At 41.9% G+C, this 19599-nt stretch overlaps 1 non-coding gene across 1 annotated transcript; it reads left to right on the top strand.

Moving 5' to 3' along the window:
* Positions 1 to 11653: 11653 nt before the first annotated feature.
* LOC138706882 (5S ribosomal RNA) lies at positions 11654 to 11772 on the top strand. The gene has a single exon (XR_011334128.1). It is a non-coding gene; the product is annotated as a 5S ribosomal RNA (ribosomal RNA).
* Positions 11773 to 19599: the final 7827 nt, after the last annotated feature.

Below are 19599 nucleotides of genomic sequence, written 5' to 3'. Positions count from 1 at the left end.
TGGCAGAACGCCAAGTCACGGCGCAAGAAGAAGACTCGACCAACCGCGAGCGCCGTTTCGACCACGGCAGCCGAGAAGGTCACGCCCAGTCCACAACCTGCTCCCCAGAATTCCCTTGCACCCACACCACCACCAGACCGAGACACCACAGCCGCAAGTGAACGACTCAAGAGCAGAACGACTGTGAAAATCACTAGACACACGACTGACAACAATAACCCACTGTTCATCCAGAAGCTTATAAGACAGAACAACTTAAACATGGAAACTCCGAGACAATACTGGGCCTACTCTACAGGAACGACGACACTTACCTTCCCGACGATTGACGAGGCGGAACGATTTGTTAAAGCCATACCGGCCAGAACTTTTGGACCGTCCGCACAACTTTTCATCGTCCATACACCATCTCACCAAGGACAAAGACTTCCACGAAACCGAGAGATCAGTGTCGTCATGAAGAATGTCGGCACCCAGATCCCGGAGGACGAATTGTTGCAGATTCTACGGGAAAAGTTCCCTGGAATCAAGCGCATCTCTAGAATAACCTCCGCCCAGACTAACCAGCCGACGCAGATGGTTCGACTTATAGTACAAGACGTGACCACAGCCGACCAACTTCTATGTGGAATCAACATAGCCGGACGTAATTACAAAGTCGAGCCAGCCCACGAGACAGTATTCCACAGACCGTGTCAGAACTGCGCCCAGTATGGACATGACAAAACCGACTGCCGAAACGACAAGACGTGTTTCACTTGCGGAAAAAATCCCGTCCACTGCAAACACCCACCAGACAACCAAGTCAAGTTCTGCGCCAGCTGCAAGAGCGATACCCACTATACGGGCCAAGCACGCTGTCCAAACTACCCCCGACATAACCCAACCCAACAAACTCCAACCCACATCCCGGTTCAAACACCCCAACAGATCCCTCCACCAATTCCTAAACCCTCACAATCCAGTCCAATCCAACTTCCCGAACCAAGACCTGGAATATCGTACGCCAGTGCGGTAAACCCGACAACGACCGACACGACAGAACCAACAACGGAACCGACACAGACTAACACCGAACAAATCGTAGCAGCAGCTCTAAATTCTGCAATGCAGAAAATAGAAAGCTACATCGACCAACAGATCAACAGACTGCGAGATGAAATTGTGATGTTCACAATTTCACTCCTCACGACAGACGCCCAACCCAAGACAAGACGAACGACTTTAGCAACAGCTAACCAGACAGCAAGACGGCTCTTACGCAGACAAGTTGCTCACCACTTTGTGGGTAACAAACTACAACTATCACTAGCACCACTGAAACGTGACACGACCAACCACAGACAAGCAACCAACAGCGGCCCTTCATAGGGCCGCGCGACAAAAGTAAACCACAACCAACACAGACAACAGCTTCATCCAGCCACATAAATCTGCAAGATAACAGCATCCAAGGCCAACGCAGCAGCCTGGTGTGAGCGGAGAAGACGCTGACCCGTAGAGAGTCCAACGAGCGAAGCCTAGCCGGGACCACGCCTCAACTGTCGCTACAGACAAAACATCGTAACCTGAAGAGGGCATATGTAAGACCCTAAAACAGGTTGCCCTTTGGGCAAACAACTTTGAGCTTGAGCTTGAGCCGTCGAGATCACTTTTAACCTTCGTCACACGAGCAACATGACTGGACGCGGCAAGGGAGGCAAGGGTCTTGGCAAAGGTGGAGCGAAGCGCCACAGGAAGGTTCTCCGAGATAATATTCAGGGCATCACGAAGCCGGCCATTCGTCGTCTCGCCCGACGTGGAGGCGTAAAGCGTATCTCCGGCCTCATCTACGAGGAGACGAGAGGTGTTCTCAAGGTCTTTCTGGAGAACGTAATCCGTGACGCTGTAACATACACCGAGCACGCGAAGCGGAAGACAGTCACGGCCATGGACGTGGTATACGCCTTGAAGAGGCAGGGGAGGACTCTCTACGGGTTCGGCGGTTAGACTGCCTACACACGTCTGCTGCCGAATCCGTCGGCAAAACGGCCCTTTTCAGGGCCATAAAATCCGTCTAAAAAGGGCAGTAGTTGTCGAGATTAATTTAATTCACCTTTACTGTGTGACCACTAGCTCAACAGGCCAGTGCGGAAAACAGAACTTATTTCGTAGGGGCACTTCAGTATCAGCAAAAGACGTTGTAAGAAATGCCTCTCCGTTTTTCAAATGGGTCTGACCCCAACGCTTGGTATATCAAGTGGAAAGACCGGATTCCTCTGTGAAGCCTTGCTCCTCGGATTATGTTACCTGTTACTGTAAACTTCTGTAAGTCAATAATCACTGTCCGAAGAATTGGTGGGTAATATGACAACGCAGGTAGGCAATGCTCACCAGACCGTAACAAGGAACCGAGGGGATTGACACATACTGAACATCACATCACCACGTTTTTGCAATGCCAACTTTTAGGTCATAGGAATCCAGTGTGGTAAACACTGGGGAGAAGAGGTACACATCGCATGTCAGAACACAGGACTTCGTCCTGTCAGACAACTTCCACGTATAGCTTGCGTCATTTCGGTTCGAACGAAACGACAGAGAGAGGGGAAATTCGAACGCAAATTGTCAAAGCCTTCGATTCCTACGAGAAGGTCATGTCATCATCTCAGTATTGGGGTTCCTGCGCGTGCGGCCAATATGTGCACCAACAAACAAACGCATTAGGAACTCTATTATAACGCCGTAAGTTGTTCACCAGTTATCGATTTCTTATTCAAAATTAGTTTCATTCGTAGTATGTAGTAAAGTAAACTAGTATATTCAAACGTATATGTCTAAAACCACGATGGGCACCAAAGAAGGGGACTTGTGATTATTTTCACGATAATCTCCATTACTCTAATATGATAGAAATATATTACATAAATTTCGAAGCCAACTATGTACCTTGGCATCATCATCTAATTTAATTCGTATTGTGTTAAATTATATAATAATAATGAAACCTTTCTATATGCATCAGTATAATGTGTTATCACACAATAGCCTAGTAAATGTACAACGGTTTCAAGTACTTCAGTGCGAACCTGGGACAACGACATCGTTCAGAGCACAAAATTACAGAATGATGATATTAAATCAGCCCACCGGTATAGAGAGAGAGAGAAAGTTGACACGCGTAATGAAATTACATTACGAAGCCGTGAGAGAGGATTAACAATACTGGCTATTTCTGACTTTTGTGAGGTTAGTGGGGCCCTTAAAAGGGCCGTTTTACGGAGAAGGGGCTTAAGCCTTCTTCTCGGTTTTCTTCGGGAGGAGAACCGCCTGGATGTTGGGCAACACACCACCCTGGGCGATGGTGACGCCGGACAGGAGTTTGTTCAGCTCCTCGTCGTTGCGAATGGCGAGCTGTAAGTGACGAGGAATGATCCTAGTCTTCTTGTTGTCACGAGCTGCGTTGCCAGCCAACTCGAGAACTTCGGCCGCCAGGTACTCCATCACCGCGGCCAGGTAGACTGGCGCACCGGCACCAACTCGCTCTGCGTAATTGCCCTTACGCAAAAGACGGTGGATACGGCCTACCGGGAACTGCAACCCAGCACGGCTGGATCGAGACTTTGACTTTCCCTTCACCTTGCCTCCCTTTCCACGACCCGACATGATGCTACTCCTACTTGCAGCTGTTTAACTACAAGAACGACGCCTCGCCCAAAATGATGCAGGGCCCGGTGTCAGAGTTGATTGCTGGCAGAGCCAGCGGTCGTTTTAGGGTCTTACATTACAATGCCCTCTTCGACCGTGAGTGCTTGTGAGTGCAGTGTTATTAGAATGTTGGATATTTAGGGCTTTTATGAGATTGAGGTTGAGACGTGGAAAGAAGACAGGTGGGTAGAAAGTAAGAAAGAAGATTTAAGAAGCAGATTTTAAGTTCTGATTTGTTGTTATTTGAGGAGTAACCATGAACTATTTGTGATGTAAATTATTTACTGGGCTTGCGTGAATTTTGAATGTATTTATTTATTGTTTAGTTATTCAACGGTAGCTATCATGCATCACTAAGCAGTGGTGAGGGCAGTCACAATTTGTTTATATTGTTGTTATCCTTGTGTTTGGGCGTTGGCATTTTGACTTCAGCTATCCAGCAGTCGGAGTGATGTTCGCTGGTACGTTATGTTGTGGGTGGGGTGTTTGATTTCGATTTCCTCTCGTTGTAGATGAAGGTGGATTATTAATTGTATGTGTCGGGTTCTGGTCCATGACATATATGTGTATTCCTCAACGATGGCATTCTTGTGGAGTATTTATGGGAAACAGGCCGCGAATTTGCCGATTCCGGGAGACGAGGGGTGTTGTAGAGAGGGAGAGAGGGGGGGGGAGAGTTTAATAGTTATTTTGTGGATTGAAGTGATCTTGATAGGCTTGTAGGAGTTTTTCAATGGTTGTGTTCTTATTGGTGTGTGGAGGATTGTTAAACATATGTTGTGTGTATGAGCGACGTAGTGCGAAGTGTGTGTATTTAGTGACTGTTCGGATTAGGTGTGTGGAGAGTGGTTTCGTTTTAGTGTGGATGTATACTGTGTCGTTTCTGGTATGTTTGGGTAGTCGAAATATCTGGCGCAATAATTTCCTTTCACGGGACTCAAATTTCTTTTGTGTTGAGGGTGAAGATTGCAGTAGAAAATAGGAGGAGTAGGTGCACTGGGATCGAACCAGTGCTTTATATAGGTGTAGTAATGTGTTGGCGTGGCAGCCTTGTCTTCTAATGCCGCTTAGGTAGCTTACTGCTTTAGTGGCTTTGTTGTATTTGTCCCATATTGTTTGCGCTATTGTGGTCCAAGAGAGTTTTGATGTGAGTGGAATGCCTAGATATGTTACTTTGTGTTGGAGTGGTATTAATGCTTGTCCGATGGTAATGTGTTGTCTGTTTGTGATTCGTGATTTTAAAGAAGGGCGGAAGACACAGGTTTGGGTTTTTTCGGTGTTGATGGTAATTCTCCAGGTGTTGGCCCACTCAGTGTACTGTCTCAGGGCGTTGTCTATTAGTACCCTGGCGGATCGTAAGCGGGGATGGGTGACCCAGAATGCCACATCGTCAGCAAACTGTGCCAGGCCCACTTGATTGTTGTTGGGTTGGGGGATGTCAGATACATATATGTTATAGAGCAGGGGGGAAATCACGCTGCCCTGGGGAACTCCTGCTTCGATTTGGAAGGTGCGGGACAGATCTTGTCTGCCAAGACGCACCTGGCCAGATCGGTTTTTCAGGAAGCTGGAGATCCAGCGTGTTATTTCGTGCGGAAATTCCATGTTTGTTAGTTTATATCGCAAGGCGTCCAGCCATACTGTGTCAAAAGCTCGTCTGGCGTCGAGCGCTACCATGATTGAGTAATGTCGTTTAGAGTAGGCCTCCTCAATGGGGGTAAGTACCCGTATCAGCTGATCAGTCGGCTGGACTCCCGGTCTGAAGCCCGCCTGAGAATCGGGAATCATATTTCGGTCGCGCAGGTAAACCTGCAAGCGTGAAACGAGTACTTTCTCCATTAACTTGGCAATAGTCGGGGTGAGGCTTATGGGTCGGTAGTTGGCGGGGTCTGAGGCGTCTTTACCAGGTTTTGGAAATAGAATTATGTGTGAATGTCTCCAGCGTGTTGGAGCGTGTCCAAGTTTCAAAGAGAGGGTGAAAAGCCCAGCAAGAAAATTAAGGGCTGTCGGCGGGAGTTGTTTAAGTGTTTGGTATGTGATACCATCAGGTCCTGGTGCTGAGTTCTTGCATGTTTGAAGGGCAAGTGAGATGTCTAGTATGGTGATGTCATCAATGATGGGGTCGTCGGTTGATCGTGGTGCTGGTGCTGGGAGTGGATTATAGAGGATAGGATGGTTAGTGATATGATCTGTGATGAAATGGTAATGATCTTGGTCGAAGTCTGGATGTATAGGTATTGTGTGCGTGTTGGATAGAAACTGCCGGAAGACTTCCAGTTTGCCTGGTGTGTCAATAATCGTTTGTTGTCTGTAGCGTAATGGGTGGGAAGTATATTGGTACTTGCCCCTAATACGCTTTATGGTTTCCCAAAATCGCTTGGGAGCGTTTAGTCTGTCTTTGTCGACTTTCTGAATGAATTTGTCCCATCGTCGCGTCTCGTATCTCTGTATAGCGTCTTTGACATCTTCTTGCAGTGAGCGGTAGAGGCGTCTGTCTTCATCTTCATGGGTGCGCATGTAGAGTCTGTGTGCTGCTCTTTTTGTCTTTATGATTTTTAAGATGTCTGGAGGTAATGCACGGCGACGGTCAGTGGTATATCGTTTTTGTGGTATTGAGTCTTGAATAGCTTCATTAAGCACCTGTACAAACAAAGTCTCTGCGGTGTCTAAGTCTTCGTGTTTCGTGATTGGAAAATGAGGGAGTGATTTAGATATGTAATCTTTGAATTTCTGCCAATCAGCGTTACGATAATCTCGCATGTATATAGCTTCGTTCACGGGTTGAGAGCGGTAAAAGGGGCAGGCAAGTTTTATTAGTATGGGTGCGTGGTCTGAATTTAGAGGGGGAAGGACTAAAGTATTGATGAGTCGGTTATGTAATCTGGGAGAGATGAATATTTTATCAGGAGTTGTAAATTGTTGAGTAGGAGTTGGTAGGCGTGTGGGGGCAGGGAGTGGAACTTGTACTAGGTTGAGACTGGGTAAGAGCGTCACTAGGTGGTTGCCTTTGGTGTTCCGATTGTTATCATGGAGGAAGGGGTGGTGGGCGTTGATATCTGTGGTGATTATGACATTTGGAAGGGTGTGAAGGTAACGCAGGAGTGTGGATGGGAGTGGATTGGCTGGCGGAGAGTAGAAAGAAGCCACATGCATGCGAGAATTACCTATGTGGATTTGAATTATTACACATTCTTGGTCGTCGAGGTGGAGGGGTAGGGGAATTTGAGTTGTTGTCAAGTTTTTGTTAGTCATAATCATAACTCCTCCTCCTATCGTAGGTCTGTCGCGTCGATATATAGTGAAGTCTCTCATAGTAAAGCGGTCTTTGTCTCGAAGGTGGGTTTCATTTAAACATATAATTTCAGGTTTTTGCTCTTGGATGAGGTGAGTGAGTTCCGTTCTGTTGTTATACAGGTGTCTAATATTGCAATGAATTATCGTGATGTCATGTCGAAGTAGGATGGACGCCATTATAGTGGTATTAGGTTGTTGGTGAGAGGCTGTTTGTGGTGTCTAGGTGCCGTGAATTTCCTGAGGGGCAGGGTAGGGATTGGTAATCCGCCAGGGCTCGTTCTATTGCGCCACCTATCATAGTTTGGACTTTCTGGACTATGGGCGTGATTATTACATCTATATTGTTTCCATAAGGTGCAACGCTGACTTTCCTATTTATGGTCTTTTTGGCTGTGGCATTTATAGTGGCTGTGGTATTTTCGAGTCGTGAGGGTGGGGTTGTGTTTATTGTTGTGGCTGTGATAAATTGTGTTAAATTATTAATGGCTTGATTGATTTTTTCGTCAATGTATTTTTCAATGCGGGTTATGTGGATGGCGATACGTTCATCTATAAAGTTGGCGATTTGTTGGGGGGTGGGGAGATCATTTCTGTCGGTTTTTTGTGGTGTTGCCAAGATCTGCGCAAATGTGTGGGGTTTGGGGCTGTTGGTGGTTTCGTTTGGTATGTTGGATATGTCGCTGTCGACGGAGTTGAGGGATGGGAAATTTATTGTGTTAAGAGACGGGGGCTGGTTTGGGGGTGTCATTTGGCTGGGTTTAAGTGGCGAATCAATATTTTGTTTCCTAATGAATGGTCTGTAGGTAGGTTCATCGGGGAGTTGGATTTCGCGTGGATATAGTGGACAGTGCATCTGTCCTGTATAATGTCCGTCTCTATTACAGGTGGCGCAATGATGTGGTCGATCTTTATGTGCACAGGAAGTGCCAATGTTCCCACAGTGAAAACAAACTGCGGGGTTTGTGCAGTTTTTCTTTTCATGCAGATACTGATGACAGTTCCTGCATGGAATATGGCGTTTTCCTAGTTTGGGCGGTTCACAATGATATGTTCTGCCCCACAGTCGGAGGCCATCGCTGAGAAGTGTCGATATGGTGTTCGGGTTTTTTGTGAAAATGCGAACAAGTGGCGTTGGTCCGTAGCTATTTCTTATTCTTGTGATCCTAGTGTGTTCTAAGTTGATGTTTGTCATAGCAGCTGATACTGTTTCTGTATCTATTTCCGGGGAGATTCCAGTAGCAACTAGATTGGTTTCTTTGGTGTAAAATTGAGCACTCTCCGTATTTCTGTTCTGTCTGTTAATTTTAATTGCATATTCTGCGTTGGGTCCGAAAGTGTTGGGTGGGTAGGAGGAGATGAATTTATCTAAGTGCTCTTGGTTTTCGAAAATAAGAGTTGTTGAACTGAATTTTTGCGACCAGGTTTGTCGAGGTGGTGTGATTTGAATTTTTAGGCAATTTTGATATATGATGGTGGGGTTGTTTTTGTGTAGATCTTGGTTATTGATACGCATAGCTACGCGTGAGTCAATTTGAGTTGCGGCAGGCGGTGGTTGCGTTTGTGATATTCGAATGTCTTTGCCAGGTGTGGTATTATTATTTGCATTTGATGTGGAAGGTTGTGGCGTGATTTGATTGGGGGCAAAATTAGGATTCGTTTGGATTGGTGACACGGGGGATTGTAGGTCTTGGTGTACTGTGGTGCTTTGAGAGGGAAGTGGCAGAGACGATATCAGATTTTCTAGTCTGTATCGTAGTTCTCTGTTATTTGTTTTGAGTGGAGTTTTTGCGGTAGGGGCAGATATTTCTTTGGTAGCTGCATTTGGTTTGTATTGTCTTTGAGCGGGTTGTGAGAGCCAAGGAGCTTGCAATTTCGCTTGCTCCGGAATCATGTACTGAGTTTTATCACTAGGCCCAAGAATTGAGGGTGGAATGTACTGTGTAAATTTTGAGAGGTGAGCTCGGGTATGGAAATTTATAATAAGCAGGTGTTCATGGTGTTTGTACCAGCGAACATGGACACGAATTTGGTTTAGAACTTTTTTGAGTTCTGAGGCACTATAATTATATATTATAAGGGTTGTGTTCGCCTCTGATTCTGTGAAAGCGTCAGGCGGTGACTGCTGGTGTATTAGACCGGGAAAAGGATTGTCAGAGGATGGAGTATTTACTGACAAATCCTCAGCGGAGTGAGAGCGGTTTTTTGAGGTGTTGTGACTGCCCTTACCTTTGTATGCTGGTTGTGTTGCTCTGCTTTCAGGGTTGTTGTTATTCATGGTGGCTCCTCCTTTTGATTTGTGTTGGAGTTATGATGCACTATTTGGTTGAAGATGTAATACGTAGCACTAAACACTGTAATTGACACTGCGGCATTTGAGGTATATATTGGAGAAAGAGATAGGAAAGGTTAAACTAAGTCCAGAAATGAAAAGACAAAGGAGAATATTTGGAGTGTAAAGTTTCGTTGACACTATTTAGTTGGTTCACTCACTGCACGTTAGATTGTTTTGTACTATGAGCACACAGAGCACTGTTTAGTTTTCACTAGCAGAGTGAGTGAAACATGTCTGCAAGCATAGTAAATGTTTTGCACTCGAATACACTTGACGTGATATAAGATTTAATACACGCCCAAATTGTCAGTCACTCGGTATGCTACACTGTGTTGGCTTCTCTCTAACTGGAACAATATTTGTAGAAAAGGTGCGCTACAACTAGATGGAAATTTCCGCAGTAACGTCCTATCGTTAAGCGGAGAGAACTGTATATCTGGATCGATTAACTAGTGGTCCGTACACTAGCACCACACTAGAGATGTTGACAATTGGAGAGTTCACTCGAGGCAATGGCACAAAAACACACAGTCTTGAGGGTTTAGTCACTTGCGTACGGGTTCTCTCGCACTATTGATCACTACTCAGTGGCCACACTGTAGAGGTTCCTTCGTAGCTACATCTTTACGGAAGAGTACACACACACGAACACTGAATAGACCTACCCACTGTTTCGGTTCTCACTGGAAAGAAAACACGCAACGAAAGGGTTTCTCTCTGAAGTATACAAATACGCCTCAGGCGTGTTCTCGTACGGTCCGCGCCCGGTATTATAAGCAAAACGGTGGCCTTCACTTTTCGCCTCGGGCGTGTTCCCGTACGGTCCGCACCCGATGCACAGTACGATGCGGAGCGCGGCCACTTGCGATGCAACTCTGACGAACGATGATCTGCCGATCTCATCGACCATCATCATCATCATGCAGGGCCCGACGGTAACCTTCACTTTTACGCCAACGTCAATAATCGACAGCGGACCAATCGTAAAGTCACAAACGTTTGCGCTGTTTCTATTGGCTCGCACTGGGAAGGCAGTACGGCATTGTCCCTGCGACTTAAATATTTTTCTCCCTCCGGGCTCATCATCAGACGAGCACCATGCCCCCCAAAGCTTCCGGAAAGGCTGCCAAGAAGGCCGGCAAGGCCCAGAAGAATATTTCGAAGGGCGATAAGAAGAAGAAGCGCAAGAGGAAGGAGAGCTACGCCATTTACATCTACAAGGTTCTGAAACAAGTTCACCCAGACACGGGAATCAGTTCAAAGGCTATGAGCATCATGAACAGCTTCGTTAACGACATCTTCGAGCGCATCGCCGCGGAAGCTTCGCGGCTCGCGCATTACAACAAGCGGTCGACCATCACCAGTCGGGAGATCCAGACAGCCGTCCGTCTCCTGCTACCCGGTGAGCTGGCCAAGCACGCCGTCAGTGAAGGGACCAAGGCCGTCACAAAATACACTAGTTCCAAGTAAGCGGGAGTGCTTGCTAGGGAATCAGCAACCGGCCCTTTTAAGGGCCACAAGTTATTCATAACAGAGTAGATGAATGAAGAACAACAGCGTTTCCCACCGAGTGAAAATTTAAATAATCACCCCGATAACACTTCTAGGATAGATAATACATTATAGGCAGTCCATGGGAGACTTGGATCCACGAGGCAAATTCGTTTCCTTAATAGTTTCGTACGACTTATATGAGAGCGCGGTGTCATTCCTACTCACTTGGCAGCATTAATTGTTGAGGGAAAACAACTTAGAAGGTAACTTGTCGACCGCGGTCATAATCCTTCCGCAGGCCACTACTGAGAATCTGTGGACATACGGGTAATCTATCTTTATTGAAACTCGGGTTCATAACATACGACTGATACTTTATATATCTGTCACGTAATCCATCAAGAGACAAATGTCCCCCCCCCCCTAGTCAGTAGCGAGCTTCAGTCCATTCGTAGTAGCCGCCGGTGCAAGAAGTGAATTGAAGTTTGTGTGAAGTTCCGTAGTATGGCATGAAAATGATGTCGAAAATCCGACTACAGTTCCACAACCATGTGGTTGAAAGGAGGCTCCGCTGTTGAACAACAATCCACCTGTGGCTTAACTTAGAATGCCGACTAGCTGTTTTATTAATCCCGTGTCAATCCAGCAGTGTGTGACGTTGAAACGTAACCAAACTGCCGTTGATAGATAGATTTATCATCTATCCCAATGACATCCAACGAGCTTGGTAATTTAGGTACAGAGTCTAAGCAGGCAGTTTACGTGTGTGTGTGAGCGAGTGCAGGTTTTATCGAGTGCACCCCAATCCCATCGTCCTCAAGTGCCTACAGATTACGCAGTTTCATCGGCAACGGCCATACCATGTTGAAAATACCGGTTCTCGTCCGATCACCGAAGTCAAGCAACATTGGGCGTGGTCAGTACTTGGATGGGTGACCGCTTGGGAACACCACGTGCCGTTGGCGATTTTTTTTTTTACGTCACTATTTCCAGCGTGTTCTAATAAGACTTATGGGATATTATGTTCCCTTCCCTATTCCAGCTATAGCTTGGATGATGACGCCGCTGCATAATTGTAGAGTAATTGATAATTCTTAAGTACTTGCAGCTCCGTATTGAAACTTATGACTGGTAGCATATTCATATGAGACGGTTCACTTCTCTGCGTTTTCTCGAAGAAGGGAATATGTATTCAGGGGATTGTGAACGTACCTCGCGCTCTCCCTAGAAGTTAGAGACATTTTAGGTAAAGAATGTAATATACTGTACATATATGGCTAATTAAAATCCCATTAGTTACTACATTTCAGTGGGTAGTACAAATTCCATAATGAAAATATCTCTGTCCTAGTAGTTGTATCCTTTAAAGAAGCTCGTTGTTTTCCCATGATGAAGGGCAGAACTTGGTCGGTAGAAATTTAAACAGACTGCATTATCAGACCAGGCGTTATTTCAATATCAGCGTTTAGTTTAGGAAATATAGCAATAGCGGAGTTGGGAGAAGTAGTTATAGCATGTACAGTAAGTATAAACAGTTCGCTGTACTGTACAGTGAATATAAATATTTGAATGTACGATGGCAAAACATCAGACATACAGTACGTAGCTCACATATCTTTAAAAATAAATAAATAAATAAATAAATAAAAATAAAGAAGACATTCTGAGGAGTGAGTGGAAAGTGCATATTATAATGAATATTTTTAACTCTCAGTTGACATTGAGAGAGAAAGCCATGCATCGGGGAACCGGTGACTGTTTTTGCGTTACCTTCTGCTATTGGCGTTGTTGGTTAGTAACGAATGAAAGGGGTAGGACGCGGAATCAAATGTCAAAAAACGATAGGGAAATAATAGTAACTGGTTGTATTTCGATCGAGCTCGGCGTGCTGATTCACCAGTGGGGTGTTTCACAAAGTTTACAATCTTTGGAAATTGTGAACTCTGTTTGTAAACTTCTGTTTCACAATCTTTGTTTGTAAAGGTGGACTGTACAAAGGAAATCAAATCTTTACGAATGAAATTTTGCGCTCTTTACAAGTGATATGTTTGTTTCACAACGAAGGAGTAATTTTACAAACGTGTAAACTAAACTTTACTAGTGAAGTTAGCACATTTTCTACAGTAGCCCTGTTGAAATAGCTTCTAATTGTGAATGAAAAAAATAAACACATATGTATAAAATCAATTTTATAGTAACAGGGTACCATTAAGAATTACACTGAAGCAGTTGTGATGTTATTGAGTAGTTCTAGCGACTCAGACGAAGATTTTGCATTTAGGCCTAACGTAGAATTTTCCGGCCACGTTCGTATCATTGTACGAATATTAATGAAAGGTTTCGAATGAATCCCGCGCTATACTTCAGAATACCGCGTTAGTTCTTATATACGAGGAACGTATTTAATAAATACTCGCACTTAAAGAAGAAAAACTTTGCACCGAAAACCAATCACTTAATAATGCAATGTCGGCATTACTTACGCAGTATTCTGAAGTCGTTCCGAATCCCATTTCGCTGTAATCTCTCCTACAAGATATGGGACATCACATGCAACATCTGAAAGGGAAAAGTGGTGCCCTAACCTCAAAGCGAGAACTGCATTGGTTGCATAGTAGCTCTCAGTTCCCTGCGTTAGCAGATAAGAACGGAATTTATAAGATTACAGTGTGCAAAAGTTCACACATGGTAGTTGATGTTGTTACAAGATTGAAAAAACTCGAGGCGGGTTATTGATCACCGAATGTGCTTACTCGGGCAAAGGATTTTTATGCTCCTCCTGCTGGGTTCCCTAATGTTGGCGAGGTTATGGATGAAACAATAAAATATACTGATGGACCAGCAGAGAGCGAAGTTGATTTTAATGGATGGACATGTTAGCTGCTCTATCAACTGCATATAACTACGTGGGTCAAATCCATTATTTATCAATTATTTGAATGAATTTCGCGCTAACTTTCGTCAGTTAAGTCGTAGGCTAATTAATGCATTGGTATGCTCGACCAATTGCATGCCGCGAAACTCCGTTGTCGCCGATGTAGCAAAATCTAAATAAAATATATATAAAAAAATATAAACATGTCCATCGATAGTTCTAAAATTACAGCTACTTTACCTCTGATCCTTAGTGATTTTTGTAAACTGTCGTTGGCGATTTTGTTCAACCAATTATGCGTATTTGTAAGTTTGTTTCGCCGATTTTGTAAAGTTCGTTAAAACATACAAGTGAATAAGATTGCATTGTGAAACACAGTTAACAAGCATATGTAATATTTCCGTTGTTAATTGTATATTGTTAATTTGTAATTTGTTAGCGTTGTGAAACATGCCCCCATTTACCTTTAGAGGTAATATCTACATTAATATTTAGTTAAAATTTAAAGAAATTTTAAACGAATGGAAGCTGCATTTTAATTCACCCCAAATTACTATGTTCCCTTTCAGATTATCAGCTGTTGTTGTTGTTGTTGTTGTATTGTAAGTTCTCACTTATTGTTAGCTAGCCGTACCCGTTCGCTCCGCTCCACCTGTTAGAAATAAATATAAAGTAATTACATAATTAAAATAGGACGTCTGATCCAGGGAACAACTTTTACAACAGCGCAAGATAATCTGCTTCGCATATTACCCAATTTTTTTTTAGCACTGCATTTATTGCATATATATTTTATGTATTTTAACACGATTCAATTGAGCATAGTTAAAATATGAATTATTAAAATAATGGATTGCCAAGCTAAAGTACTATTACTGCATACTAAATCAATACACTCTCGTTGTTCGTTAATTCTCTGAGATTAAAATGCGTGTACATAAATATTATTTTAAGAAATACAGAAAACGAATGTACAAAATAGCCTATCAAATTTTCTGTGCATAAGAAGCTATTTTAATCTTACCTGTCCTCGATTTACTCAGACGTTACTGTAATAACATTATAGCATTATGTCCATCTAGAGAAACTACAGTTTCCAATGGTGAAATAATAACTAATTATACAAATCAGTTAATTTACGAGCTTGTGATATTACTTCATACAAACACAGAAACATTCCCTGTAGGCTATGTTTAATAGCTTTCGATTGTTTGTTGATGTCCAAGGCCCCTGTTTCGATTGTTGTTGTCCAAGGCCCCTTATAGACGAAGTCATTTGTTCTTAATTCATTGCACCGTCTTAGATAGCGTTATTTTAATTTTAAAACTCATTTATCTCATTAAATATCAGTCCTATCAAAATGTTGTAAAAAAATAAAACTTAACGGAAATCATTTTTAAAGGAACATCTGTTATGTAACATTTTTTCTCAAATATCAATAATAAGCGAGATATTTCGATTTATTTAATTCAGGCCCCCTTATAACTCCCCTTTTAAATAATGTATTTCGAATGCCATATAGCCTAAAATCTAAGTTACAACAAACTTAATTTATATTCCAGTTTTCATATAAATCGGTTCAGCCATTATCGCGTGAAAAGGTAACAAACATACAGACAGACATACAAACAAAAATTTCAAAAATGCGATTTTCGGTTTCAGGGTGGTTAATTATATATGTTAGGACCAATTACTTTTGGAAAATCGAAACTTACCAGAAAAATTTCGGCTACAGATTTATTATTAGTATAGATAGTACGAGATACGACCGCAATTTTGTACGACTAGTGTAATGAAGGAATGCAAAAAATTATTTTGGAACTTTGCAATGTTAGTCTATCATTAAAATAAAATTAAATCTTAATTCGTCCCTTTTGCAGGAGTCTTCTTCATCCAGTATGTTGTTGGCTGATATGGAGGAGGAGGGGGGGGGGACATGCTCTAAAGGGATTAAATTTGCTTAGCAAATCGATATGGTGACTAACGCTTGCAATGCGTCATAGCTATAATTGTACTGCGCGGTAATTTCAGAGTAATAAGAGTTCAGTTCAGGGATCTGCTAATTTCTTCATATTGTGTTCGGCAATGGAATAGTACCGCAGTAGCATTAAGAGGTTTTTATAATTTGAACTGATATGTGCAGGTATATTGACCCCCCCCCCCTCCCACCGCTGGCCGACGCGGACTGCAATGACAACAGTAAGCCACACGTCATACGTAAGCCTTTCTTCTTCTTCATCTTTGCTCGCCTGGCAAATACAGTCTTGGATTTCACATATTCAATTTTTCACAGTCCCAACTCCCTTGCATGGACGTGTTTTCACGTACCTTTAAAGTTTCTCCTCTCATTCATTCAGTCTATTCGCAAGCCTGAGGGTTTTCCGTGGTTTTCCCTAAGGAGCTAAGACAAATGTAGGGATGAGCCCAGAAAGAAAAGGGCATTCACTTCCTTAGACCCTGGTAACTGCTCTTTTTAGAGGAAGGAGGAGGAGAAAGAAACCCCCCCACCCCCACCGACGTGGACTGCAATGACAACAGTAAGCAACACGTTATATGTAAAGCCTTTATTATTATTATTATTATTATTATTATTATTATTTACAATGGGACTAAAGGTGGTGTAGATACACTATGTCAAATGTGCCACAATCTTTCCTGCAATAGAAAGACGAGGCGCTGGCCACTAGCAATATTTTACAACATGCTAAATATTGCAAGTATAAATTCATGGATAATTTATAGTTAGAAGAACTCAGAAAACAATATCAAGAAAACAATTCATTTTCCAATTGTGTGAAGAGCTGACAAAACCGTGGATGCAGCACCGCTTTGCACGTCCTACTTTACACCGATCTCTGCGGGCAACAATTGAAGAACATCTGAACATTGCTGTGCAACAACAATGCCAGGTAATGCAGCCAGATGGTGAACGTACTGTTTGCTATAAATGTCCTGCAAAGAAGAGGAGAATGATGACAACATTTTGTGGACTTTGCAAAAAGGGGTTCTGCAGAGAACATCGCGCTGTTGTTTGCACTAATTGTAAATAGGACAATAACATGAACGTAAAGACTTTATGACAAACTTAAAATTAAATGAACACTAATGGCTACGAAAAGTGTAAAAGTTGTTAAATGTGTGATATTGAGTTGATTTCAGTTAATTAAAATGTGAGTAGTAAAAATTACGAATGCTTACCTTTAACATGAGTACAGTGATGATTACCTGTCTAGGGTTAAGTAGTCGCGTGGTGAGTTTAGGAATTCCCAGACCACCTCTAAGATTGTTTAAAATAAAGGTATTGTAATCGTACGTTTCTGTCTTTTGTCAATAGTAACGTTGACCTTTCTTTTTCGAGAAAACAAAATCTGTTGTACAGTTAAAGGTACTGAAATAGTAAGAAATTTTCTGAAATCCCCACGCGTTTGCAAGTGTAAGTCTCTGTTGTAACCTGTTGATTTACGAGAGACTGCGTGTGCTTCCGTACAGTGTTTCTAAAATGTGCAGTAACGAGTCAGAAATCATTGGAATGTAGTGTAGGTGTGTTTGTTATAACCGGGAATCAATCCGCAGTACTTGACCAATCAACTACGGGAAATATCAGAAAAATTGGCAGGAGTTAGCAAGAAAAACAAAGGTAAAATATCACGTGAACGAGCACCGATACCGAGCACTATGTACAATATACCCTAGAGAAAAAGACAAGAAAACAAAAGTCAACCGCTGCAAGTGTTACGAAGTGGTGTGTGAAACATATAATGAAGAATGTCTGCGGGAAGCGCATCTAGTGAGATAAAGGGTGAAATGGAGGATTCTGCTAAAAATAAAGAAAGGAAGAAAAATGTTTACAGTTAATACAAGTATTGTTTTCTCTTGTGGGTTTATGTTTAGTATAATAGATGTGTGTGTGTGTGTGTGTGTGTGTGTGTTTCATTAAAAATTAGCATATCCTTAATGAATACATCCTAAGTGGTATAAATGAAATTGTATAAACTGCAGGGAATCTTAAAATATGAAAATTGCGATAGTTGTTTTCTTTACAGTCCGACCTTTTTTAATAAACTAGTGTGAGATATGAAGTTTTGCACATTTAAGGGTTGTTAACATGAATGTAAGGAATATATATTATGATATGATATGATATGATTCTCAAATACTCTGTCCTGCTGACCCTTCACATTTCTGTATTCGGGCGAGTGTGTATTCTTCTTCTTCTTCTTCTTCTTCTTCTTCTTCTTATTATTATTATTACTATTACTATAATTATTATTATTATTATTATTATTATTATTATTATTATTATTATTGTGTGAAGAGTTGTATCGGAAGTGCTTTATAGACTAAATTAATAATTTCTATCTTAACTGAAATATTTACATTATATTTCACACAGTATAGTTACAGGTAGCATAAATTCAGATAATGGTTTTTATATGGGAATCTACTTCTTGTGTTTAGAGGCTACATTTATACAGAGTTAATAATTTCTCCCCTATGTAACATATTTCCATGAAATTTTATACGCATCTATGCAAAAACGAATTATGCTCGTGTAATTAGGGAATTAGGGAAAAATTAGTGTTTCTGATAATTTTTAATGTTTTAATAGAAATTATGCTCCTAAAAGATGACTAGCCTGCCATATTTTTCGCAGTTGGTAACAAAATGCTAGATTCATGGATATACTCCATAATTTAGTTGTTCATTATATGTTCAAGAAGTGTTGAATTTTTCTTGGAGAAATTAAGCTCCTTCATCCAGACTCTGAAAAGTGGCTGCTGTCGAATTCGTAAAGCGCCACCAAGAGATGAATATAACATCTAAGTTTGCAGGATGTAGCAGCTAAATTTTAAGCCGTATAGAGTTTAATATTTGATTAATGTGTGGGTAGAAGAATTGAAAGTTAACTCAGGTTTACTTGTAATGCACAGCCTGTTAAATATGTCGTAAAAAAAAAAAAAAAAAAAAAAAACTAGTTGCACAAATCTCAGTAAACGTGCCAATTAAATGAATGCTAACGTATTATAGATTGCTTTTCGCGTATTAAATGAAAGTACACATCTTGTCCTATGACCTCCATAAGGGAAGGTTTAACAATATAAAACAGCCACTGACCCCACGAACAAAAATCAACTGAAGAGCGTGACTTAAAAAAAAAAAAAAAAAAAAAAAAAAAAAAAAAAAAAAAAAAAAAAAAAAACTCATGTTTTGTCCCACCTCTTACTGATATTGATGTTTTGTATGTTGTTGTGCACAATGCCTAGCTTTTGTTTAAGCCTAGATATTACTTAAACTTCGGTTATGATGAAGTTGATTTTCTTACATAGTTTTGCGTTCTGGACAACTGTGCGCCGGCATCTCTCGGAACATCCGAGATCAGGTCCCTATCCCCTCCACCGCAAAGTCAAATAGCGTCTGTCACTTGATTTTGAATATTAAACAAACATACCATCACGGCATTTCCGTTATGGCATCTGGTGTCATCAATAAGCTACAAATAAAGGAAAGAAAGAAAGAAAGAAAGAAAGAAAGAAAGAAAGAAAGAAAGAAAGAAAGAAAGTAGCACAGTCACTGTCCTGAACAAGGTACGCAAGTATTATTTTAATTAATGCGTATCGCCTACCAGCCGCCGAAACTATTCGACAGGAGAGTGAATATCCTACACGGTCCTGTAAAAATGTTCTGAATACACTAAATGACGTGTAATTTTTTTTCTATTATTAGGACAATTGAACGTGTCATTGCTCCTGCGGGTTGCTTTGTTTCACACCACAGAGAATTCAGGTTCTCTACCCCCCGGGATTCTAGAGATAAGAGAGCGATGAGGTTAAAGGAGTAGGCGTTTGTTCGTGTTTTTGTTTTTACTTTAGAAAAATTGCGAAACGTGACGCAATAGCGATAAGTTTTATGAACAAGT

Source organism: Periplaneta americana, chromosome 9 (assembly GCF_040183065.1).
Source record: "Periplaneta americana isolate PAMFEO1 chromosome 9, P.americana_PAMFEO1_priV1, whole genome shotgun sequence".
In the NCBI taxonomy this organism is placed as follows: Eukaryota; Metazoa; Arthropoda; class Insecta; order Blattodea; family Blattidae; genus Periplaneta; species Periplaneta americana.
Note: the sequence above shows the minus strand (reverse complement) of the source record. Positions and strands in the feature narration are given on the sequence as shown.